Source organism: Pongo abelii, chromosome 2 (assembly GCF_028885655.2).
Source record: "Pongo abelii isolate AG06213 chromosome 2, NHGRI_mPonAbe1-v2.0_pri, whole genome shotgun sequence".
In the NCBI taxonomy this organism is placed as follows: Eukaryota; Metazoa; Chordata; class Mammalia; order Primates; family Hominidae; genus Pongo; species Pongo abelii.
Genome location: NC_085928.1, coordinates 172,980,812 through 173,007,118, shown reverse-complemented (window position 1 = coordinate 173,007,118; position 26,307 = coordinate 172,980,812). Strand labels below are relative to the sequence as shown.

The 26,307-nt window shown below is 32.9% G+C and overlaps 1 long non-coding RNA gene across 1 annotated transcript in view; it reads left to right on the top strand.

Annotated features, from left to right (window-relative positions):
- Positions 1-26,307, top strand: part of LOC100937460 (uncharacterized) — a 108,125-nt gene that overhangs the window by 68,155 nt on the left and 13,663 nt on the right. Inside the window, exons 3-4 of the long non-coding RNA XR_002914468.2 lie at positions 16,375-16,454; positions 18,229-18,355. This is a non-coding gene — a long non-coding RNA (uncharacterized LOC100937460). The remainder of the gene's footprint in view (positions 1-16,374; positions 16,455-18,228; positions 18,356-26,307) is intronic.

The window sequence follows — 26,307 nt, the reverse complement described above, 5'->3', positions numbered from 1 at the left end:
GGGCACAAGGAGAGATACCTTCTGCCTGAGAAAAGGAAAGGGAAGAGTAAGAGGACTTTTTCTTGCAGCTTGAGAACCAGCTCAGCCACAGTGGGTTGGAGAACAAAGTGGGCTCCTGAGGTCACCACCAATTCATGGCTCCTGGACAGCATCTCTAGACTTAGCTGTGGGCAAGTGGGGAACCCACTACACTTAAGGGAGATACCCAGGTGTGGCAGCATCTACAACAAACTGACTGAAAATGTCTTGGCCCTTAAATGAACGTCAGTGGTAACTATGCAGTACTTGCTGTGGGTCTGAGGCAGTAGTGGCAATGGAGAGAGACTCCTTCTGCTTGAGTAAAGAATAGAAAAGAGTGAGAATGACTTTGTCTTGTGGCTTGGGCACCAGCTCAGCTGCAATAGAATACAGCACCAAGTAGATACCAAAGGCTCCTAACTTCAGGCGCTGGCTCCTGGATGCCATTTCTGTACATACCCTGGCCCAAGCAGAAGCTCACTGTACTGAAAGGGGGGACGTAAGGCGTGGCTGAATTAGCCCTCTGCTCATGGAAGACCACTTGAACCTTGAGTGAACATAAGCTGTAGCCAGAAAGTGGTTGCCATGTCTTGGGTGATACCCAGTGCTGTGCTGGCTTTGGCTCTGACTTAGTGCAGTCGCAGTGGTTATGACCATAGGAGTGCTTATGTCAAACCTCCCACAGCTCCAGGCAGTTCAGCAGGGACAGAGAGTCTTCATTTGTTTGGGGAAAAGTAAGGGAAGAGAAGAGTCTCTGCCTGGTAATCCAGATAAATATCTTTGATCTTACCAAAGACCATGTTGATGGTACATCTACCACTCTGCAAGACTAACATGTTACTGGATTTGGGGTGACCCCTTATGCAAATATGGCTCAAGTGATTAAAGAGTTAGATCACTACACTGAATTCTCTTTGAATATTTGGAAAGCCTTCCCACGAAGGATGGGTTCAAAGGAGCCCAGACTGTGAGGTCTATAATAAATACCTAACTCTTCAATGCCCAGACATAGACAAACATCCACAAGCATTAAGATTATCCTGGAAACCATGGCCTTACCAAACAGACTAAATAAGGCACCAGAGGACCAATCCTGGAGTGACAGAGACATGTGAACCTTTAGGCAGAGAATTCAAAATAGCTGTTTTGAAAAAGTGAACAATCTACAAAATAAATCAAGAAAGTAATTATAGTCACAATAGCTACCAAGAAAATAAAATGTCTAGGAATAAACTTTGCCAAAGAATTAAAAGATATCTATCATGAAAACTATAAAATATTGATGCAAGAAAATGAAAAGGACAGAAAAAAGGAAATATATTCAATGTTCATAGATTGGAAAAATTAATATTGTTAAAATGTCCATACTACCTTAAGCAATCTACAGACTCAGTGAAATTCCTATCAAAATGCCAATGACATTCTTCACAGCAGTAGCAAAAGAACTCCTAAAATTTATACAGAACCACAAAAGATTCAGAATAACTAAAACCATTCTGAGCAATAAAGAATAAAACTGGAGAAATCACATAACCTGACTTCAAATTTTATGGCATAGCCATAGTAATCAAAACAGTGTGATGCTGGCATAAAAATAGATAGACCAATGACACTGAGTAGACAATCTAGAAGTGAATCCGTACATCTAGAGTGAACTCATTTTTGGCAAAGGTGTCAAGAACATACATTAGGGAAAGCAAGTCTTTTCAATAAATGGTGCCGGGAAAACTGAATATTCATATGCAGAAGAATAGAACTAGATGCCTGTCTCTCACCACATACAAAAATGAAACAAAAAAGGATTAAATTTTTAACTGTAAGACCTCAAACTATGAAACTACTGAAGTGAAAAACAGGGAAACTCTCTAGGACGTTGGTTTGAGCAAAATATTTCTTATTACCTCAGAAGCAGAGGCAATCAAAGCAAAAATAAACATATGAGATCATGTCAAGTTCAAAAGCTTCTGCACAGGAAAGGAAACAATCAACAAGATGAAGAAACAACTCAAAATCCACCTGACAAAGAATTAATAACCAGAATACATAAGGAGGTCAAACAATTCTATAGGAGAAACATCTGATGATCTGATTAAAAAATGGGCAAACTGTCTGAATAGACATTTCTCAATAGAAGACGTAAAAATGGCAACCAAATATGAAAAAGTGTTCAATATTATAGATCATCAGGAAAATGCAAATCAAAACTATAATGATGTATCATCTCACCCCATTTAAAATGGCTTTCATCCAAAAGACAGGCAATAACAAATGCTGGCAAGAATGTGGGGAAAAGGGAACCTGTGTACACCATTGGTGGAAATGTAAATTAGTACAGCCACTATGAAGAACTGTATGAAAGTTCTTTAGAAAACTAAAAAAATAATGAACATATGATCCAACAACCTCGCTGCTAGGTATTTACCCCAAAGGAATAAAATCAGTATATCAAAGAGGTATCAGCACTCCCATGTTTATTGCAGCACTGTTCACAATAGCCAAGATTTGGAATCAACTTAAGTTTCCATCAACTGATGAACGAATAAAGACAATACGGCACGTATACGTAATGGAGTACTTATTCAGTCATAAAAAGAATGAGATCCTATCATTTGCAACAACATGGAAGGAACTGGAGGGCCTTAAATTAAGTGAAATAAGCCAGGCACATACGGACAAGCTTCCTATATTTTCACTTATTTGTGGGAGCTAAAAGTTAAAATAATTTAACTCATAAAGACAGATAATACAGTGCAATGGTACGATGGTTACCAGAGGCTGGGGAGTGTAGTGTAGGCTGGGCAGAAGTAAGGATGGTTAATGAGTATGAAATTATAGTTAAATAGAATAAATAAGATCTATTTATTGATAGCACAACAGGGTAATTGCAGTTGATAATAAGTTATTGTAAATTTAAAAATAACTAAAAGAGAATAATTGAAATGTTTAGAATGCAAATAAATGATAAATGCTTCAGATGATTAACCATTTACCCTAATGTGGTTCTTATTCTGTATATGCCTGTATCAAAATATCACGTGTCCCATAAATATATATATGCCTACTATATAACTACAAAAAATAAAAAATAAAAAATAATTAATTTAAGAAAAGAAACAAAAAACCCAGGACAGGTTCTTCTCAAAGAGTCACTATCAGATTGGTTCCTAAGCACAGGAGAATAACTTTTAAAATTAAATATTTAGAGAAAATTGAAAGCTAAATATTTAAAATGTAAAGGTGAAGTTTTCATTAAAAATAATCTTTCACCCTATACTCATGTTGAAGACCTCCTTAATCTAGGTAGCTCTATCCCATTGAGCTGCCAGTTATGTAACCAAGGCAACCAATAGTGCAGAAATATTAAATGTTAGATTGTCAAAGCATGTGAAAGAATTTCTCCTTCCCTATTTTTCCTTTCTTTCTTTTTTTTTTTTTTAGACGGAGTCTCGCACTGTCTTCCAGGCTGGAGTGTGGAGTGGGGTGGCACAATCTTGACTCACTGCACCTCCGCCTCCCAGGTTCAAGCGATTAAGTGGCTGGGATTACAGGCGCCCACTACCACATCCTGACTAATTTTTTTGTATTTTTAGTAGACACAGGGTTTCCTTATGTTGGCCAGGCTGGTCTTGAACTCCCGACCTTGTGACCCGCCTGCATTGGCCTCCCAAAGTGCTGGGATTACAGGCATGAGCCAATGTGCCCGGCTCCCTGTTTTCTTGACTATTGTCTCTGCTAAGTTTGCTCATCTGCTATTCCTCTTTCAGGAACTCCTACTAGACCTGGTTGAAGTTTTCCATTTTGTCTTACTTCCATTAACCTCTTTTGTGTGCTTTCTCTATCTCCATTTTATGTACTGTATTCTATGTAATTTGTGATTACTTAATATATTTAAAATCTTTAATTTAATGTAATTAATATGTGTTAACATATTAATTTTGTTTTCTCTACTTCAACTTATCAATTCAATAAAATTCATGCCTACTTTTTTCATTTCTACATTTTCTGTTTGCTTGTTTATAACATGTTTAGTACTATACTGTGTAATGAATCATAAACCATTTTACTGAATGCTTTAAATATGCTTATGTAGAAATGCATTTCTGGCTGCACTGTCATATGCTGTTTTGGAAGTATAAATTTGCCCGTGTATTTAATTTGCTGATTATCTTTCTTCTTTGGTTATTTTTATGTCTCTTCCTCAAAGAAGGTTTGTATGTGTGTATATGTGTGGCTTTACATATATCCTGAATATTGGCATTTCGGTTTAGAAGTTTTTGCATTTTTCTTTGGCTGAATTTAGTTAGTAAGAATGTTTTATTTAATTTTTCAGCTATGTGTTTCTGAACATTACTTTTTTTTTCTTTTTCTCTTTCTTTCTTTCTTTTCCTTCTCTTCTCTTCTCTTTTCTTTTTTCTTTTCTGTTTCGTTTTTTTTGGACAGAGTCTTGCATTGTCGCCCAGGCTGGAGTGCAGTGGCACAATCTTGATTCACTGAAACTTCCGCCTCTTGCGTTCAAGCGATTCTCCTGTCTCAGCCTCCCGAGTAGCTGGGATTGCAGGCATGTGCCACGACACCCAGCTAATTTTTATATTTTTAGTAGAGACAGGGTTTCACCATGTTGGCCAGGCTGGTCGCGAACTCCTGACCTCAAGTGATCTGCCAGCCTCGGCCTCTCAAAGTGCTGGGATTACAGGCATGAGCCACTGTGCCTGGCCTGGACATTACTTTTAATAAAAATAAAGAGTCTGTGTCAATGACTGCAGCATATCTTGTGTGTGTGTGTGTGTGTGTGTGTGTGTGTGTGTGTTTCTTTTTTTTTTTTTAATGAGTTTTTCTAAAGGCTTTTTAAAGAATAAGATCCATTCTCTTTATGCTGGCTCTTATGCTCCAAATTCGGTTTTTGCAACACCATTTCTTCCTATCACGCGGTATTCACCAGAATGAATGTTGTTCCTATCAGCTGAGTAGTTTCATCTTATCTTTGCATATATTGTCTCCAAAAGGAGAAATTTTATCCCCTGATGAAATCCAACTTGGCTTCATTTTATCCTGTAGCCTTCTCTGAACATTTAAGTTCACTCTATATCTATTATTTAAAATTTACTTTTATCTGCATTTGTGTTAATCACATATGTACATTCACATATCTACATATGTGAATCATTATTTTACATATTAAAAATTAACTATTGGCTGGGCGTGATGGCTCACGCATGTGATCTAAGCACTTTGGGAGACCGAAGTGGGAGAATTACTTAAGATCAAGAGTTTGAGACCAGCCTGGCCAACATGGTGAAACCCCATCTCTACCAAAAGTACAAAAAATTAGTCACGCATGGTGGTGGGTGCCTGTAATCCCAGCTATTAGGGAGGCTGAGTCAGGAGAATCACTTGAAGTGGGGAGGCAGAGGTTGCAGTGAGCCAAGATCGCTCCACTGCACTCCAGCCTGGATGATAAGAGCGAGACTCTGTCTCAAAATAAATAAATAAATAAGAAATTAACTATAATAAGCATATAGTTGATTGATTATATCAATAACAAAAATGTAGTGGTGCTAAATTATTTCTAGATATACTATTTTTATTATTGTTACATAAGAAATTCCTTGATTGAAGACTTAACTCTACATTCCTTATGTTTACAAATCCTCTTAATGTGCCTACAATTATAGACTGAGGAAAAACCAAGTGAAAAATCTTTTAACCAAGTTTTCAAGAAAATTTAAAAAAAAGAAAACATTTTATGGCCATGAACATTCTCATTGGGTTCTATGTAGAAAAGTGATTTAGAAAGTCAGTAAACAAGTAACCATAAACTATTTTGTAATTGCTGTTTATCATTTTTGGAAAATGTCAATAGCTTAACTTTCCTTTAAGATGGCGTATTAAAAGAATTATCACTGCATGCAGGTATTCTAGTTTCCTCCTTTGTTATCAATCAATATTTGAAACAAGTTGAATACTGTTAAGATAATTTCCCGAAATAATTTTAAGACTTTGTTATCTGCATGTCTCTTGCATCACTTTTGTATGGTAAAATGAAATAATGCAATAAAAAAATACAGGGATTTCATCGTGTTGTCCAGCACTAAAATCAGTGCTCAATTAATATTCTTCTTTTAAATAGTCAGAATTTTTTTTCAACATGATGGTTCCTTAATTTAAAATAATTTTAATAGCTTTTGATTAACATTCTTTTTATGGATAATTTTATTTGATAATCATTGTTGATAGACACACTTTATACTTATGCAAATTTTTGTGAGTTGTTATCTTGCAGACAGATAATACATCTTTATGTCTGTTAATTTTCTTTTAAATGTAAGATGGAGAGTTAGGCAAGAAGGTCAGTTGCATCTGTTTTGTCACTTGGCTCTGCACAGAATTACCAAGAGATACATAAAGCTTCCACTTAAGCCTTAGAATCATAAGAATAAGAGTTATGACATCCTGTGCACCAGCTTAAAAGCATCTAAAACTCCAGAGTGTGGAGCCTAACTGATTTTGTTCAGTACATTAATCAAAGCACCTTTGACAACTAGAATTATGTTATTTATGTGAGGCACTCAAAACTGTTCTTGATTCCCCAGTGGCATTTATTTCACTATTCTGGAGTAGTGACAGAGGGGGATAAAAAAGAAAACATCTCAGTTAAAATATCAAAACAGTAAATAAAAATGGTATAATAGTCATAATCAAACATACCTGAACTACTTGACTTTTAGAACCAAACATTAATGCTGCATATTATCTATGCTGCATATTATCTATAATATGTTGCAGAAATAAACTGCAAAATATTTTATATTTGCCGTTTTCTTCCTAAGTAGTAAAATTATGTTTATATTATCTTTATTTTTATAGTTTGTAATATTATATGTTTTTAAATGTAGCCTCCCTCCCAATAAATGAACAGCAAACTAAAACTAAAATTTTAATCAATATCAAATATGGCTATATTTGTGTATTATTATTAAAAGTAATTAAAAGTTGAAAAAATTCTGGGCTCAAAAAGAGCACAGTTGTAGAAATAAGTATTTGACCATAGAAAATATAGAGAATTGAATAATAGCTGTTGGATTTAACTTTAGTAGTTTTGTGTTTGCAAATTTAACAGGAAATTTGCAAATTTAACAGATATGTTCTGTTATTATGCTTATTAAACCTGTACTATGTTACCAACAAAGTCTTAATTGGGATACCACATTATGATCCCTTGCCTCAACTACACTAATTTTAAATAACAATGAACTGAATCCTGAAATCCAGAAATCTAGAGATCTGCCTTTATTTTTCATTGATTTATACTTACTTATTACTACTGTAGAAAACCTAAATATTTCAAGCAGGACAGAAGAAGGCTGTTTTGAGGGAAAATATGTAATCAAATCCAGGAATGTTACTATGAGGGAAAATGGAAAGATGCATGTGCAACTAGATATTTGTTTAGGGAACCATCTAATTATCCTAAACAGCATTGATAAAATTGCTTAGCTTATCAAAGTCAAATACAATCTCAAGTCCAGAACTAGGGCTATAACCACTTCTGTTTGTGGATAAGAAATATGTACAACAATCATAGGTGGCACAATCACATTAATTAAAGTTTTAACTAAATGTAATAGAGAAAAACAAACAAACAAAACTTATAATCTCATTATGCTTATATGACTTGCACATTGCCATTTATCCCATATATATTAGCAAAATATGTTACTGTAGAGGGACAATATGTCTCTGGCACAGCTCCAAATCATCCTTTTTTTTGAGATAAGAGCTCAGTCTGTCATCTGGGCTGAAGTGTAGGGGCATGAATATGGCTCACTGCAGCCTCTACCTTTACCTTAAGTGATCTTCCTGCCTCAGCATCCCAAGTAGCTAGAACTACTGGTGTGTGCCACCATGTTTGGCTAATTTATTTATGTATTTATTTTTTGTAGAGACAGGGTCTTGCCATATTGTCCAGGCTGGTCTTGAACCTTTGGGCTCAGGCAATTTTCCTGCCTTGGCTTCACAAAATGTCAGCATTACAGGTGTGAGCCACCATGCCCAGCCTAAATTATACTTTGGAATAAAAAAAATTTAATGCATGAACTATCTTCCATTCTAAAATTTCCAGTTCTAATTATTTATGTCATCTTATTGTTGCCTATTCTGGATAATTAGCATAATATTTAAATTTTAATACTGAAAAATAAATTCTCTACTTTTCCATAAATTAATCAATCCTTACCTTCAAAAGATGTATTAAATCAATTAATTATGACTTACTTTCCAAGATTTTTCAATTCATTTACGGAACATTTAAATTTTATTTTAAATTTACTAATTTTATCTAGGGAAAAAGTTAGGCACATTCATGTCTAAGACAGTCTCTGTGAGACAGTGAGGACTGGACTCACTCCAGTTAGTACAAATACCTAATTTTTTATAAAATGTTAATATTTAATGTTACAAAGTTGGATTTTGTGAAACAGTGAACATTCTAAAGTCGTTGATTACACATTGTGTTTTAAACAGACATAACTTTTCTCTTGTAAAGACTAATTATATTTTACTAAATTTTAATTACTTTGTTACCAAATAGTTTTTGTTTATTTTAACTACATTACCCAGGAACACTGTAAACAGTTCTCTATTTCTGTATCAGAGAAACTTAAAAAAATCAGTAACTACCCTCTTAGTTAATGTCAAAATATTGAACCTTTTCTCCGTAAGACTGTGAACAAGGTGAATATCCTCATATATTCTACTTACAATCAGCATAGAACTTGAGATACTAGCCATTGTAATACAGCAAAAAAAAAAAAAGAAATAGAATAAAGCTCAGAAATGAAAACATGTCTTTAATTTGATGGCATGATGATTAATGTAATAAATTGTAAAAATTCTACAAGGGAACTCATAGATTAAGATAAGTTATCATAGTCTCAGAATACAATGTTAGTATACAACACCTGACAATACATTTCAATTCCAGTGATGAATAATTGTCAATGAGTTTTAAAATTCTATTTACAATAGCATCCAAAACATAAAATGCTTACAGATAAACTTTCTAAAAATATGGTGCACATTATTTCACATATTATTTTTAGAATATGTGTATGATATCTACACTAAGTGCTTCAATGCATTATCAATAGAAACTTTGAAATACTTACATAAAGAAAGTAATACCATGTGTATTAAAAGACTCAATATTGTTAATATGGTAATCCTCACTGCATCTGTCTATTGATTTTAATTTAAATGCAGGTTTAATTTCAGAATTACAGTGGATTTTCTGTTAAAATGGAAAAGCTGATAGAAAAGGGTATACACATATGTAGTTATCTTATTTTCAACCAAATTATCAAAACAGTTCAATATAGACACACATTTAATTTGGAATAAACAGGAGAAAAAAAATGAAACAACCCTTAACCACACCTCAAATTAAAAACTAATTTCAGATTGTGTATTAGTCCATTTTCACGCTGCTACATAGAACTGCCAGAGACTGGGTAATTTATAAAGGGAAAAGGTTAATTGGCTCACAGTTCAGCATGGCTGGGGAGGCCTCAGGAAACTTACAGTCATTGCAGAAGGCTAAGGGGATGCAAGGCACATTCTTCATAAGGAGCCAGGAAGGAGAAATGCTGAGCAAAGAAGGAAGAGTCCCTTACAAAACCATCAGATTTCATGAGATTCACTCATTATCACGAGAACAGTATAGGTGAAACTGCCCCCCCATGATTTAATTACCTCCACCTGGTCACTCCCTTGACACATGGAGATTATGAGGATTGTGAGAATTACAATTCAAGATAAGATGTGGACAGCGACACAAAGCCTAACCATATCGGATGGGTAGTAGACTTAAACCTAAAAAGGAAAACAATAATATCCTTAGGGTAGACAGCATAGGAAAACATTCATGACTGAGGTCTGGGAAGACAATTTTTTAACACAAGAACAGAAACAAATAACCATTACATGATAAATTAGACTTCAATAAAATCAAAATCAGCTCCATAAAAGACAATGTTAATTTATGTATACTTTTTCTTTTATTCTTATGATTTTTGTGTTTTCTCCAAGAAACTTTTGCCTGACCCATGATCACATAGGTGCCTAATATCAGGTTGAGAGAAATCTTCTTACACTACAAATTGCCTGAGAGTTTGCACCATAATTAAATTCCAAATATTGTCAAAAGGTATTTCTGTCAGTTAAAATGATCTTATGTTTCTTATTTTATGTTACTTTACAGAATTATACCACTAGGTTTTAAAATGTTAATTAACTTTTCATTATTCAGAGAAACCTACGTGGCTATAATGTTTTAACTTTAAAAAATATTGATGGATTTATTTGCCAGTATTTTAGCTATGGATGTGTGCCTTTGTTCAGGACAAATCTAGGTCTATAATTTATTTCCTTATTTCCTTATAATGTGTTAGTAAGGTTTTTTTATTATTATTATTATACTTTAAGTTTTAGGGTACATGTGCACAACGTGCAAGTTTGTTACATATGTATACATGTGCCATCTTGGTGTGCTGCACCCGTTAACTCGTCATTCTCAGCAAACTATTGCAAGGACTTAGTAAGGTTTTGACATTAGAATTATGCTGACACAATACAACAGTTGAGAAAGTTTTTTCTTTTTCTATGTTCTGAAGATGGTTCTTTAGGTTTGATGTGATGTCTCTTACATATTTAAGACTACAGAAAGTTTCTTATTATGGTCAGATCCCACTTTATGAAGGGACTTTATCTTTGGAACTTTTCTTTTACTGGGAAATTATCCCTCAGTAATTCTATGTAGCAACATCCAAAATGGGCATTGGGGAATATGTTCCTGGGATCAGCAGAGTTTTTGTGTCCTATTCTCTACCATGAAAGGTAAGGGTAAGATTAATTTTTATACCCAAATACTCATATAGTTTTTTAGTACTGTCATTTGACTTTATTTACTTTCAGTGGAAAGCGTGGTCAGGTAAGAAATTTTGTTGGTGGTGGTGGTGTTGGTATTTTTTGTTTTGTTTTGATTTGAGTTTGGGATTTTCAAATCTTTTGATGTAAGTTTCTTGTACCAATAGTCATAGTCATAGGTCTTTTCAAGCTACTTTACCTATTTTTTTGTTTCTTTTTGTTTTGTTTTTGTTTTAACCTTGTGCTTGTTGCCTAATGGGAAATAGTGGCAATATGACCCTATTTGAGAAGGATTATCTGTAGATCAACAAGGTTGTTTATTCAAAATTAACTTCAGTAAATAACTTGGAACAGAGATCTCATATTCAAAATTAAATGTTAAGAAAAAGAAATTGCACTCAACATTACTTACTCTGCAAATCTGTTGAACCACCATTGACTTAAACTATTAATCATAGCAAAATGCATTTTCAACTATTTATAGTTTCACATTTCTTAAGGGCTTATACTTAATGGGTATTGAAATCCCTCATATGTTTTTAAGTAGGAATAACTAATTTGACTTTTTTTTATTTAAAAATTTCTTGAAAACTAAGCAGAGAATTTCATTAGAAAGTACCTAACCTTATTGGATAAATGTTAATGATGTATTTTTTACATTAATTGTGTTATAAAACCTTTGGAACAAAGAAAAAGAGTGAACAAATTAGAAGAAAGCAGGATTAATTTAAAAAGTCTAAGTTTATATGCTCCTTTAAGGTAAATGCATGCAGGAGACATTTAAAAATTGGGTGCTATATATTAGGCTAGCAGTTTCCAGTTTACCGTTAGATAATAAAAGTAAGATCTGCTTTTGGCAAGGGACTGATTAGTTCCAGAAAGATGGAAAATCCATTCTTCTCTATGAATCTTCTCTGCCAGGATGTATCTATTAAGGCTGGCTGCTTCAACCAGATCTTTATAGTACACTCCAGTGGAACTGTGGATCACAGTCATATTTAAGTACGTTCACTTTAAATTGCATAAAATGATAAAATAATGCTCAACTGGGCTGATGGAAAACAAAATCAGTCTATGTTTATCAAAAAGTAGGAATTTCACTATAAATAATAAAAGCAATCATTGATTATAATATGAAAACCAAGTGGGCATACATGTTTACATACAAATATATATTTAATATACATGTGTATTATGATATTCAGTAGTAATCTAAAACAAAATATGAAAATGTTCTATTTTTCCTCATATTACATATATTAAAAATGCAAATGGAATTGGAGTAACTAGAAATAAATCAGATGACAGAATTTAAGTTTAGAATAAAACAACAGATCATCTACTTTACCCTTCAAAAAGATAAAAAGGACGTGTCTGCAGCCATTAATATACAACAAAATATCCATTCATTGGCAAAAAATAAATTTCGATAACCTTTATTAAATTCCAACATTTTCTATTTATTATTTATTCCATTAAAAGCACTTGGAAAGTCAGAACAAAATCTGAAAACAATTTTGTAAAGGGATAAAAGTGTTTGTGAATGCCTGAATCCAACACACTCTTGTGCCTATTATCTATTGAGAAACATGTCAGGCAGTGAAATTTCTTTCAGTCTTTTAAAACCTCTACAGTGTTATTGTTAATAATATATGATCTATATAAAGGTGATGACAAGTGATGAAAGGAAAGGAACAGCTACTTAGAAAGAAATGCCGATTTCCTCTTCATGATGTGTTCTACTTGCTTCTGATGTCAAGACAGTAAAACCCGTTAATGAGAACTTTAATTTTGTGTTACTTTAAGATATAACAGGGTAGCTAGGTCTCCCTAACCTATCCTTCCACCCCTGATTATTTTGTCAATTTGATTTCCTTTGAGTCAGTGCTATTCCACAATCTTCCTGTTTAGCATTTGCTTTTATGGATTAGGCCTTTCACTCTCATCTTTCAAACTTGTAATAAAATTAGATGTTTTCTAAAAGTGATATTCACATGATTGAATTTTTATAATAGTAGAAAACATTATAGATGTCACCCAATGCCTTGTTCTTAGACGTTTGCACTCTGACATTGATGAAGTATTTTCAAAGAAAAAAACAGTCTGAAGTCAAAGATTACCATAGTCATCACAGGCATTATACAAAAGTTGTATATCAAAATGTAAACTATGCGGGTGCTACTAGATGCTAATGAGTAGTATCTACAAAGGTTAAATATAAATGCACATAATTATAGCTTTCTTGTGACAAGAAATTATTACTTTCTTTCTTACCCACAAGACATAGCTTTAAAATAACAAACTGAAATGAAAGTATATTTATTCTGCAATCATAAGAGAACTAGCAAATGTAAAAATATAGCACAGCATTTGAGACAGTTTGAATATGTATTGCTACTGCCTGTAGAGAAGATTAAAAATTTCTAACCAATGAAGTTATATATAATACCACATTTGAATTTTGAAATTTAAACTGGTAAGAAAATATATATTTTCATTTATGTCAAATTTATTACATGATCAGAGTGAAAATCTTAGAAAACGTGAACTAGTTCCAAGTTAAAATCTATAATGAAGCATTGTGAAGCAAGACTACCAGAGTAAAAGATTGTTTCATAAGAATAAATTAATCATGAATTAATTTTCCTGCATAATAAACATAAATTATAAATTACTATAAGACGTCCTGTGTTGATTTTAGAAATGTAAGTTGCATTATTGAGTTGATTAATAGGCAGTTGCTCTATAATGTAGTTGTAGATTTCAGTTTAGATTAGATATAATCAGCATGATTATGAAAATGAGGGATACTAATAAATGTTAAGTGAAAAAATAAAAATTGGATTTTATAATTATAATTAATAAAATCTGTGTATACATATGCATAGACACCAGGATTGGAGAGAAACATTTAAAAGGAAACAACAATTTAAAATTTATAATAAGAAATTTATTTTTTTGGGTTGCTTATTACTATAGTAATTTTGATGAACTAAATTTATTTTGGTAAATAAGCTTCAGTAATCTTTTGAAGGTACTAAGAGGCCAATAATTTATAACACATAATACTCATAGAAATTAAAGTATAAGGATAATTTGAGGGACAATCTTGGATAATTAAGTTATACTAATTATTTCATACTTGCTGACTGGAAATAGGACAATTACAGTTCAAGAGTTTCTTTATGCATGACAATTTAATTGGTTAGGGATTGCATATTTTTTCAGGTAAATATAATGTACTCAGAAGGCAAATTGTCCCTGAAGTTTCTCCTTTTACTTTTTAAGTTGTAAAATTTGCACCTTTATTTTTCTTTTCTAAAACAAAATAAATATACATTATTATCTAAAATCAAAAACAAATATAAATTAATGTAAGTTCTTAGCATGGCTTACAAGGACTTATAAGATCCAGACCCTTGGAAACTCTCTGATCTCTTTGCCATTCATTATTTTTATATTTATTTATTATCTATATACTTATTTACTTAACTTTTTTTTTTTTTTGATGGAGTCTCTTTCTATCAGCCAGAATGGAGTGTAGTGGCGTGATCTTGGCTCACAACAACTTCTGCTTCCCACATTCAAGCGATCCTCCCACCTTATCCTCCTGAGTAGCTGGAACCACAGGTGCGCACCTCCACGTCCATCTAATTTTTGTATTTTTGGTAGAGATGGGGTTTTGCCATGTTGCCCAAGCTAGTTTTGAAGTCCTGAGCTCAACTGATCCTCCTGCCTCAGCCTCCCAAAGTGTTGTAACTACAGGATAGAGCAACGGTGTCTGGAAATTCATTATTTTTCACTGGGATACAGCCACAATCTTTGTCCTCTTGTTCTTTGAGCACTCCATGTTTGATCTTGCCTCAGGGGGCGTGCACTTGCCCTTGATGCTGCCTTGAGTGCTCCCCCAACCCTCCATATGCCCATCTGCCAGTCTCTTTCATTTTGTTCAGGTCACTATGTTTATGACAAGCCTTCAGAAATAATATTTCTAATTATTCTATAAAAATAATGGTATTTGCATTCATAGTTCCCTAGCATATTTTCAACCTTTATAAAAGATCATAGTCACCTTATTTTTATATGTGTGAATGTGTATGTTTGTGTGTATATGTGTGTGTGTGTATGTGTGTGTGTGTTTCCTATCTACATCCTAAGGAATATCCACAGGAACATTTTCTGTATTGTTTGCTGCTGTAGCCTAGAAGAGCAGCTGATGGATATGCAGTGTTGAATACATATTTATTTGAATGAATTGATGAGTCGGTTAAGAAAGGCTTAATAGTCCAGGGATCAGCAAAAGTGATCCTATCATTCTTTTATTCTCCCAATCGCTATTGTGAAGAGGTATAAGGAAGAACCAAGAAACAGTATTTAAGTTATGTACTGCATCCTTTGGCATTGATGTTACAGTATTTCACGAAAGGCCTAGGGTAAATAGACCTTTTACATTTTTAATTCTGGGAAGAATAGAGAATAAGTTATATGACCATAAGTTTAAATGATACTAAATGTCAGCTATCATTGGTGCGGTCCAACTGTGAGCCAATCATAAAGCTGATTACAAATGTACATGTATGCTTAAATCTAGTTATAAATATGTGTGTGTGTGTGCATGGAATTTTAACAATGCTTTTTAAATACTTATTCATAACATTAAATATGACGTTTCCATAGACATGATAACTTATTCTTAGTTTTACATAAAAAATATGCTCACTCAATCTCTTATTCTTAGACATTTGGGATGTTTTTCTCACCTTTTCTCTTTCATAATTTACTACTATTAAACTACTTTTTTTCAGGAATTCTAATTGAAACAGACAAAAACCCAATACATGTTTAAGCAGTAAAGTATTCATCAGGTCACAAAAAGAGGAGCAAGAGGAGCTGACTCTTTATGTCATACCTTGGCCTTATAATTTGATTCTTTGCCAACATGCACAGCTTTTCTCCATAGGCTGTGCATTGGGGTAGGTTCAAGAGCCACAAACTAATTCAATTTTATGTCAATCCAACTTAAAAAAAGGAAAGAAAAAGGGTGAACATATTGCAGTTTCAGAATATATAAATATGAGGAAAAGTAATGCTTGATCCAGTTTAGACTGTGTCTATTTCATGAACAAATCATTATTGTCTAGAAGAAAGCCAGTAGCCACCCTTGTAAATAGAGCTTGTGCAGATGTGTCTGATATCAAATGGAAAGTTTCAATAATATGGTATAAGAGTAGCAGACAATGAAGTAAAGGGATGCAATGTGCAGAAAACCTCATTCTAAATCACCTTACACCAAATTTTTATGAATCATTATTTATTTTCCTAGGATATATTGTTAATATTATAGTATCAAAATACTAATCAAATAGATTTATTTCTATAACATGTAGTATGCATCATTGTGGATTTGATACTTAATATGTTTACTTAACACTACAGACAAACTGCAATAAAGCCATGCCCCGACTGGATGTGCCTAACATTTGTCTGGTGCTTAAAGGAGTTGGCTGCATGCATGGGTAAGTTATATAATTATTATATGATTTTTTTAAGTGAATATTAATATATTTTTAAATCATAAAGCACAACACTGTAATGAAGAATTAATGAGAATTTGAAAGATAGGATATGATGGAAAACACATTTTATTTCAAAGCCACAAGTTAGTATGTTATCCTGCTTATATAAGGAACAGTTTTGGTAGTATTCATATGATAAAATTTGGCATATAATTTGAATTTTAATACTTTTTAAAAACTTTAAGATGCTTAAATTCAAATCAAATATCTAATTTTTCACATACTACAAACATCTACAAACCTTTATTACTAGGTGGTTAATGTTTGGTGAGATATTAAAAAAAGAGCTTATACTTTTAAAGAGCATATATTCTACTTGAGAAGACAGAAAAAACAGAAAACCCACAAGCAATGAAAAAAATAAATAAATGCATATGTGCAATGTGGGATGCCAGAGGGATCTGCTCCACAAAATTCATCAGAAACCCAACCTAACTGAGGTTCCACTATCTTGGGACTGTACCAACTGGAACACAAAATCTTTTCGGGCACCACAACAGAGGAACATAAAGCCAAGGGCTTGTGTAGGACCTTTTAATGCCTAAGAACTTCACTCCTGTTTACATTGCATTGGCTGTGTTCATAGCACAAATTAGATGAATGGATGTTTGAAAATATAGGGAGACAGTTAAAATATTAATGAGAACTGCTGTTTCTGTCATTCTGTCAAATAAAGAAAAAGATGTTTCTTTTATAATGCAATGGTCGTGTAAATGGAGAAAAAAATAATGAATAACTCTACCACACATGTGTTCAGTTCTTTCTATGAGGTCATTATTAGTATGAAGCCAAAACTAGACAAATACATCACAAGGAAAAAATAGATTGCTGTAAATAAAAGTAAAAATACACCTATCTGAATTTGGGAGACACACTAAATAAATGCTTAAAGAAATAAGTTTTAGCACTCTATGCATATTTTGGAAAATTTGAAGCCTCAAATCAATACTCTAAAGTCCTACTTCAGGAACCTAGCAAAAGGAAAGCGAAATAAACCTAAAGCAAGAAGAAGGAAAAAAAATAAGGATAAGATCAGATATCAGTGAAGTTATAATGAAAAAATAGAAAAGCCTTTTTTTCAGAAAATATACATTTTGTATAAAAGAGGTTAAATTTAATGTTTATCAAACATGTTTATGGGAAAATAATTCTCATTTTTAGTAGAGAAAATGATGAATCACTTTCAATTATTAAATCATCAATCACATGATATAATGATTTCCAAACACATTTATATTAAGTATTCTACAAAGTATTTATTATATTACATTATAAAACCTAGAATGGAGAAGGAAAACAACTTTTTAGTTTCCTAAATGCTCAAAATAGTTAACAATAATAAATTAATTCATTTTATTATCTAACAATAAGTATTCTAATATAATAGCAATAAAAAATTTAAATGCTAATGAATATCAACAAGACTTGCGTTGCTGCCAACAATATTACTTAAAAAACATTTATACTTTACTATCAGTTGGAAAGTCTGTAAAAATGTCTTGAACTTGGCCTGTTTTGTGATTCAGGATGGAAAAGGATTCAACATTTAATGGCAGTTTTTAACTCAAGAAGGCAGAAGGAATCCACCTAAATGTAAATGTTTTCCTAATAATAAACTTCAAATACTCTAATTTAAATCAAAAATATTATGTTAGAAATGAATGATTAATTCAATATTAATTCCTGTGCTCCCTTGCATTACTTGATGTTTCAGAAATGTTGGAAAGTCACCAAAAATAGTTCTCCAAGTCAGAAGCGGTGCAAAAGCTGCCTCAACTCTTGGTGGATTTTCAATTTCTCCCAGCCATCTCTGTTTCTCTAAAGGTTTCTGAAGACAGTGGGTATGTGGCAAAATTCTGCAGTTCTATATTAAGATAAACTGTTAGATCAATTATGTGTGTCATATTATATTCCTTCTGCAGAGTTTGAGAATTATATTTCTTACCTGTTTGCTTCAGGGACAACTTGTTTGGAAAAAAAAAATCACCCAGGGTTAAACATCATATTCTTTAGAACCCAAAAAGCATTGATCCATTTATATCCAGCCTCAAATACCATGCTAGTATTCCCCACTTAAGGGCCACCATATGGAGGCATGCTAATATGCCAACAGTTTCATCCACTATTTTATTTTATTTATTTATTTTTTTGAAATGGAGTTTTGCTCTTGTCACCCAGGCTGGAGTTCAATGGCATGATCTTGGCTCACTGTCACCTCTGCCTGCTGGGTTCAAGTGATTCTCCAGCCTCAGCCTCCCGAGTAGCTGGAATTATGGGCGCCCACCACTATGCCTGGCTGATTTTTGTATTTTTAGTAGAGACGGGGTTTCGCCATGTTGGCCAGACTGATCTCCAACTCCTGACCTCAGGTGGTTTGCTCACCTTGGCCTCCCAAAGTGCTGGAATTACAGGCATGAGCCACAGTGCCTGGCCTCACCCACTAATTTTTAGACACCGTTAGTGTAAGTGTCATCAAAATAAAAAAGACAAATAATCTATTAATATTATGTTACTGTAGTTATGTCCTCACAGACCCTCAGAAAGCTTCTAGGGACCATCATGGTCCCACAGACCATTCTTTGAGAATTGCGATCATAGAGAAAATAAACCTTTGACACATCATAACTGCACTCTAAGTACAGGATTTGTATATGCTGAAGAGTTTCAATAAAGATCTGGAACAGCAGCTGCAATTAAGAGTTGCCATTATATCAAACTTTTTATAATAATTTATCTTCCATCCCCAAGATACACCTATAGTCAAATTGTAAAATCTACTCAGGGAGGTGTTAGAACTCATTATGACACTGAAGCATTTTTCAAAACTGTAATGGTTTTGCAGCCCTCAGGATCATGGGCTTGCTTTCTTCTGGTAGGAAAGAAGTTCCAATGATCCTGGCTTGCTAAATTTGCCATCATATTTTTAACCCTGTGGATCTGGGAGCCACCATAGATAATTTGTTTAGATCTAGACCATATTGAGTCTATTGAAAGGTGCATATTGGTTAAAATTAGTGACTATCCATAGGCTTCCATTCTGAGTAATAAACCAAAATTGTTTTATGGGTTGCCAAAAGTTACTTTCTGTCAGTTTTTACTGTCCAGTCATTTAAATATTGGGTATTTACTTTTCTACTATGATTACCTTATTTAACATCCACTGGCCACTGTCAGGGAGACTTAGAGAAAATATTTGCCGAATGTAACTATGGTGTTATTTCAACAACTCTTCTTCATTCAAGTTGTTCAGCATGGGGAGATTTATGACAGAGATCTTAAAAGTGAGTGACTTTATAATAGTGACTGTATTCATTGGAGCTAGAATTTTTCATTTATAGAAATTAAGATGGACATTTGTCAGCTGCTCATCTTTTCAGGTCGTGGACATCTTATGATAAATTAGTTGATTCAAAACATATTTTGATGTTAGACTTTTCCAGTAGCCATGCTAGATTTGCTGCCTATTGTGCTAATTATTCCTACTTTGCCTCAATATTGCTAACTCTAATACTTGAGTGTATGCATTATGAGATCTTGCCCTTATCAAAAAAAAAAAACTAGTGACCATTTCAACTATTACATCTCACTCAAGCAACCCTAGTCTTCAGAAAACATACATTAAATACTTTTCAAAGATGTAGGTTGACTCAAAGTCAATATTTTTCTGAAGCCTTGATGAAGGATATAACTTCTAGAAAAATTTGAGATAACATATTTGCGGAGTTAGGAGGTAAGATTTCATACTTATCTATACATTATTCCAGGAATATATATAATCTAAAAATCGCTTAGTTTGCATCACTTTAGTGCCCATCTGGGGAAATTATAGGAACAGTGTCAGCTGTATAAACTACTACATTCAATTCAATAAATATCAGTGTACCCATATATTTATTTTCATAGCTGAAACTAAAACTATATTTTTGTGTATTTGGCTTTTTCTAAGAATCGATTTCTACCATGTATTATCCAAATTTTGGCTGATATTAATTAAAAGTATTTAATTATGTGTCATATATTTTAGGTTTGACTTTGTAAATGAACACAGTGCATGCTGAAATATGACTTTAATTATATTTCTAGGGGAAAAAAAGACAAAGTCAAAGAATAGGAAATGTGTGCCATAAGGATAATTTGCTTTTTTTCTTTCTGGATGGTATTTTTCTCATTTTAGAAAATTAGAACATCTTTTAGCAAGAGAATAAATCAGGTTTAGAAGACAAGTGAGACTCACAGGGGACTGTGGTTTGGAATAGTCAATGTCCTTACAATTCACTCATATAAAACTTTTTGAATTCTCAGGGTCTGAAAATTTCTTAAGAAATTCCTTATCTTGTGCTTAGTGAAACTCTAAGGTCTACTGAGATTATAAATTGGCATTCTGAAAGATCAGACCTTGCATTTGCTTTTGGCTACCACAGCCCTGCAGCTCAAAAGAAAAGCTTTTAGCATGTTAACAGGAAGTCCAGCTTCTCAGTCTCTGCTTTGAACTAGACAATTTATAGATTCAGTCTTGTGGTTCTCTTTTTTCAGAGTGCCTATCAAAATTTGATGTGAACACTTCAATTCACAATCTTTGCATTACATAACATTTATGGCAATGCTGGATGAGTCCTTGAAAGCCTTGCTTTCAATGTGATTTCATTTAAGATGACAACAGCCAATTATTTAATTAGCTATTTTGACATGGAATGACTTGGGTTGCCTGGGTCTCATTCCTGATTATTTTCTGTATTTTCCCTTAGTACTTTCATCACATTCAGTTCCTAAAAGACCAGGTATGTTTGTTAGCATATTTTTTTATCTATAATTCCCTACTGGTACCAATTTCTATAGGAGTCCAGTTTATTGGTTACACAAAAAAGAAACTATGTATTCCTAACTTAAACACGGAAGACTTCAGTGGAGAGAGATTTTTGTAGCTTATGAGAGTAAATAGAGATGTCAAAGTACTGAGCTTGGAACATTATCTGGAACCAAAGAAAGCAAGGAAGTCAGAACATATAATCTACTTAGAACGCTGTTTCCAGCAGTGAGATTTCTTTATTAAGAGTGTTTAAAATCTGTCTTGCCAAAAATGACAAAAATAACATAAGCATAAATCAGAACTAAAGTTCTCCAAAAGGACTTAGTTAACAGTAAAATGTTAGTGTCTGTGTGTTCCAAATATCTGGTGTCTGGGAGTCAATTTTTAAACAATTAACAATTATTCTTGTCCTTAAATATTCCAATAAAATAATGCAAAGTCTTATCCTCTATAATGGAGGTAGCTCCTTGACAAAACTAATTTTTTACACATTTTTGAAACTTACCTTCTTTTAGACAACTTGGCTGTTAATAAGTAAAATATATAATTTAATTATTTGAAAATAATCAGAAATTATTTCTTATGCATAGGGAAAATTACTAAATATACTATTACTAATCATTTACTAAAAATATACAATATTAATATCTATGGCCTTTTGCATAATGTGCCAGATCTTGGTAATACACCTGTTAACAATCCATTGCCATATTCTCCTCAAAAGTTTCAAGATATAGATCTAGCTTTTATAAGTTATTACTGAATTAAATGTATTTAATGATAAATTTCAGTGACAAAAAATTAAGAGATTTCTATTTTGTGTACCTATAAATAGCATGTCCATGTAAAAAATTACAAATCAGAATTGGAAATAAATAGATGCAACAAAAACTTGTAAGTATCATCAACACAAATGTGCCAAAGCTCTTACCCACAGCCCCTCTATAATTTTTTTCCCAATTAAGGATTATCTGGTTATTGTTTTATCATGTTAATCACCATCTATGTACCATAAAATATTATCTAAAGCTTAATAGGTATAATGTATATCTACTGATTGTTTCTTAATGTTTGCCAGCAGTGTTGTAAATTGCTAATATTTCCCTTATAATTTTGTTTCAATTTGATAATTTTTTGTGGTACTTGGCTTATTTTCAAAAGTATTTTATTTTTAGATTGTATTTGACAAGCTAGACTGAAGAATAAATTATTTCTTATCTTATTCATTTTCTGAAATTGTTTGTTTAGCATAGGGCTTTTTAAAGGATTAACCCCCAAAAGCTGTCGTGCTAGACATTTATATGAGCAACAATTACCATCTTACTCATTTTCTTCCAAAATTAACATATTTAAACTTCCTGATTATTTTTGAAGTTTGATACCACTTTAATCCTATTGTCATTTCTAAACATTAAAATATTTGTATCTTCAGTCCCAGCAGTATAACTTGATAATACTTTCAAAGTTGGAACTTTCTTATTTCAAATCTTACCTCTATGAAAAATTTTGCTCTTCTATTTCAAACATTTCTTAAGTTTTATATACAAATTCTAAATCAGACATACGTTATTATTCTACACTATTTAACAATTAACTTTAAGTTCAAAAAACTGTCATACTCAATAAAAATAAAATAACTTGACTTTCAAATCATAGGCTAAGTGTGTAAATGAGCATAATTATTAATTTTTTGTCTAGTTTGTGTTAGGAAAAAAGGCTTGACCCATTTTGAAACCCTTAACAGAGATCTTTAAGGGAGATAATTTATATTGTAAATAAGGAACTTGTAATATATTTGTAAATCTTTATTAGAAAAGATGACCTTTAACAGTTATAGTTATTTTTATAAAGTTGGGAGCACTTTTCCAGTGGTTGCTGCTGCTTTTTCACTATAACCCTCCTGTGGATAATCATTCAATTGCTGCTCCCCATCTCAGAGCACAGGCGGGCAGCTTCATTTTTAACCATTGTATAGAAACTGGCAACAAATAACAGTTTAATGTGAAATTCACTGAAACAAATGTGTGTGACAGGATTTGTGACTTACCGGGTTTTAAAAGTTTGAAATAGGGCTAAAATAACAAATGAACAAATAACAACAACAATAACAACAAAAATAGATTAAAGGCTGAATGTGGCATGAAGATAATAGCATACTAACCCTCACCTACTTAGTAATATATTTGAAGACAGAGATTTTTGTCTTTCTCCTTCATCTCTGCATCTGTCTGAGGTTTAAATGTAGCAGATAAAGCTATAAAGTACTTTCTGGCTGCTTCAAACTGCTCTTTCTTCCAAGCTAGGCTAGAGGATATAATAGTTTACCAACATATTTGGGTCCTAGAATCCCAAAATAGAAGCTTTGATTATTAATTTTAAATGCTTCTTCTTAATATATGCATTTAATAATTTTCATTTCAGTACTGCTTTCATAGCATCCAACTCATTTTAATACATTTTATTTTGTTCTTCATTTATATGTGTATGTGTGTATGTATTTCTCTTAAGACTTCTTTTTAACCCTTGAATTATTTAGAAATGTGCTTATTTCTTAATGTTGGGGACTTTTCCAACTACCTCTTCTTGGTTTCTTTTTAATAAACTTCTGTTTTAAAAAATACATTATATTATTTTTATTCTTTTAAATTTCTTAAGATGTGTTCAATATCTCAGGTGTTATACCTTTGTGATTGTTCAATGTGAGCTTGAAAAAAATGTATATTCTGCTGCTTTGGATTGAATGTCTATAAATGTCAATTATGTCATGTTGATTTAAGGTGCTATTTGTGTCTTCTGTATAATTATAGATGTTCTGCCCTTTTTTATATCAATTATTGACAAAAGGTAGGGAAGTCACCAACTATCATAGGGATTTCTATATTTTTCCATTAAACTCTATCAGGATTATTTTAAACATATATATTTTGAACCTTGAATCATTATGCTTTCTTGGACAATTGACCCCATTAACATCATGCTCTTTATTCTTGTTTAACTTCATTTGAACTCTGTTGTGAAATTTATATAGCTATTCTAGCTTTCTTTGATTACTGTTAACATGGTATATTTTTTATCATTCTTCTGCTTTTAATCTGTCTATTTACATTTAAAATGAGTTTTTAAATAAACAACAGAGTTATTTTCACTTATGCACTCTGATAATCCTTACCTTTTATTTGGATGCTTACACAACTATATCTAAAGTGATTATTAAGAATTTCAGTTTCAACACCAACATGTAAAGAGCTTCTGAAGTTGTTACTTCACTTAATTATTTCAAAGCTGAGCAAATAGAAAATTATTTACATTTTTTGAACCCATCACATAAGTAAGGTTGCAGAGCAATCTACCATCCTAGTATTTGGAAAGAGAGAAATTCTTTAGTCCCAGCCGAGATCTGCATACCTGAAATAGATCTTGCTAAGTCAAGAACTGGTAGAAACATTTAAATGACATTTTAAAGAATTAACTGGAGGCTGAGTGTGAACTAATGTGAGAGTGAGAAACTTGCCTCCTTAGGATGCCCACAACTCTTTAGTGAATGTTATCATGAGAAACTCCACTAAGTGAAGAATCAGGAAAGATCTCCTCACGGTACTGGAAGAAAAAGAGAAACATCAACCATTGTGAAATATGCTTATTGTGTTCTTCCTAAGAAAGGCCTACTTTCTAGGGAAAAAGATTTTAACAAACCCTGATCTAACATGAAGGAGAAACATTGCTCTGACTGCAGCCCCTTTTAACCTTTCTGTTTTACATAAAAGGTTGAAATGAGCTAAGAAAAACTGTGGAGGACTGCGCCTCAGAAAATAGGCCACTAAATGATAGATCTAGTCATAAGATTATAGAATGCTTCCTTTAGTCATCCCTTTACCATTAATTATGATGCCTCCAATGCAATAACAGTGGATTACAGAGAAGAGAGCTTCAGGAAAAATACTCTCCCTTAAGGGAAGTACTTAGTGAATCCCAAAGACAACAAGATAGACAAATACATACAGTTGAAATCGCTGGCATCTATGGCTACAGAAAACAGCTCAACTCAAAATAGTTGAAACCACTGGCATCTATGGCTACAGAAAACAGGTCAACTCCAAGTCACAGTAACATCAATCCTTACAAAAAAGCTTATTTTCTCAGTTCTTGTTACCTGATACAAAATGAACAGCTTTCAACAGTAGAATTACAAGTGATGTGATCACTTAAAATTTTCAAGGTTCTTTCAAATTCACTTACAGAATGCTAACTCCTTACCATTTCCTACAAGGCAGTACATGACCTGGCTCCTGATATACACTTTAATTATCCACACTAAACTTCTTTTTTTTAAATTTATTATTATTATACTTTAAGTTTTAGGGTACATGTGCACAATGTGCAGGTTAGTTACATATGTATACATATGACATGCTGGTGTGCTGCACCCATTAACTCGTCATTTAGCATTAGGTATATCTCCTAATGCTATCCCTCCCCCTTCCCCCACCCCACAACAGTCCCCAGAGTGTGATGTTCCCCTTCCTGTGTGCATGTGTTCTCATTGTTCAATTCCCACCTATGAGTGAGAACATGCGGTGTTTGGTTTTTTTGTTCTTGCGATAGTTTACTGAGAATGATGATTTCCAATTTCATCCATGTCCCTAAAAAGGACATGAACTCATCATTTTTTATGGCTGCATAGTATTCCATGGTGTATATGTGCCACATTTTCTTAATCCAGTCTATCGTTGTTGGACATTTGGGTTGATTCCAAGTCTTTGCTATTGTGAATAGTGCCGCAATAAACATACGTGTGCATGTGTCTTTATAACAGCATGATTTATAGTCCTTTGGGTATATACCCAGTAATGGGATGGCTGGGTCAAATGGTATTTCTAGTTCTAGATCCCTGAGGAATCACCACACAGACTTCCACAATGGTTGAACTAGTTTACAGTCCCACCAACAGTGTAAAAGTGTTCCTATTTCTCCACATCCTCTCCAGCA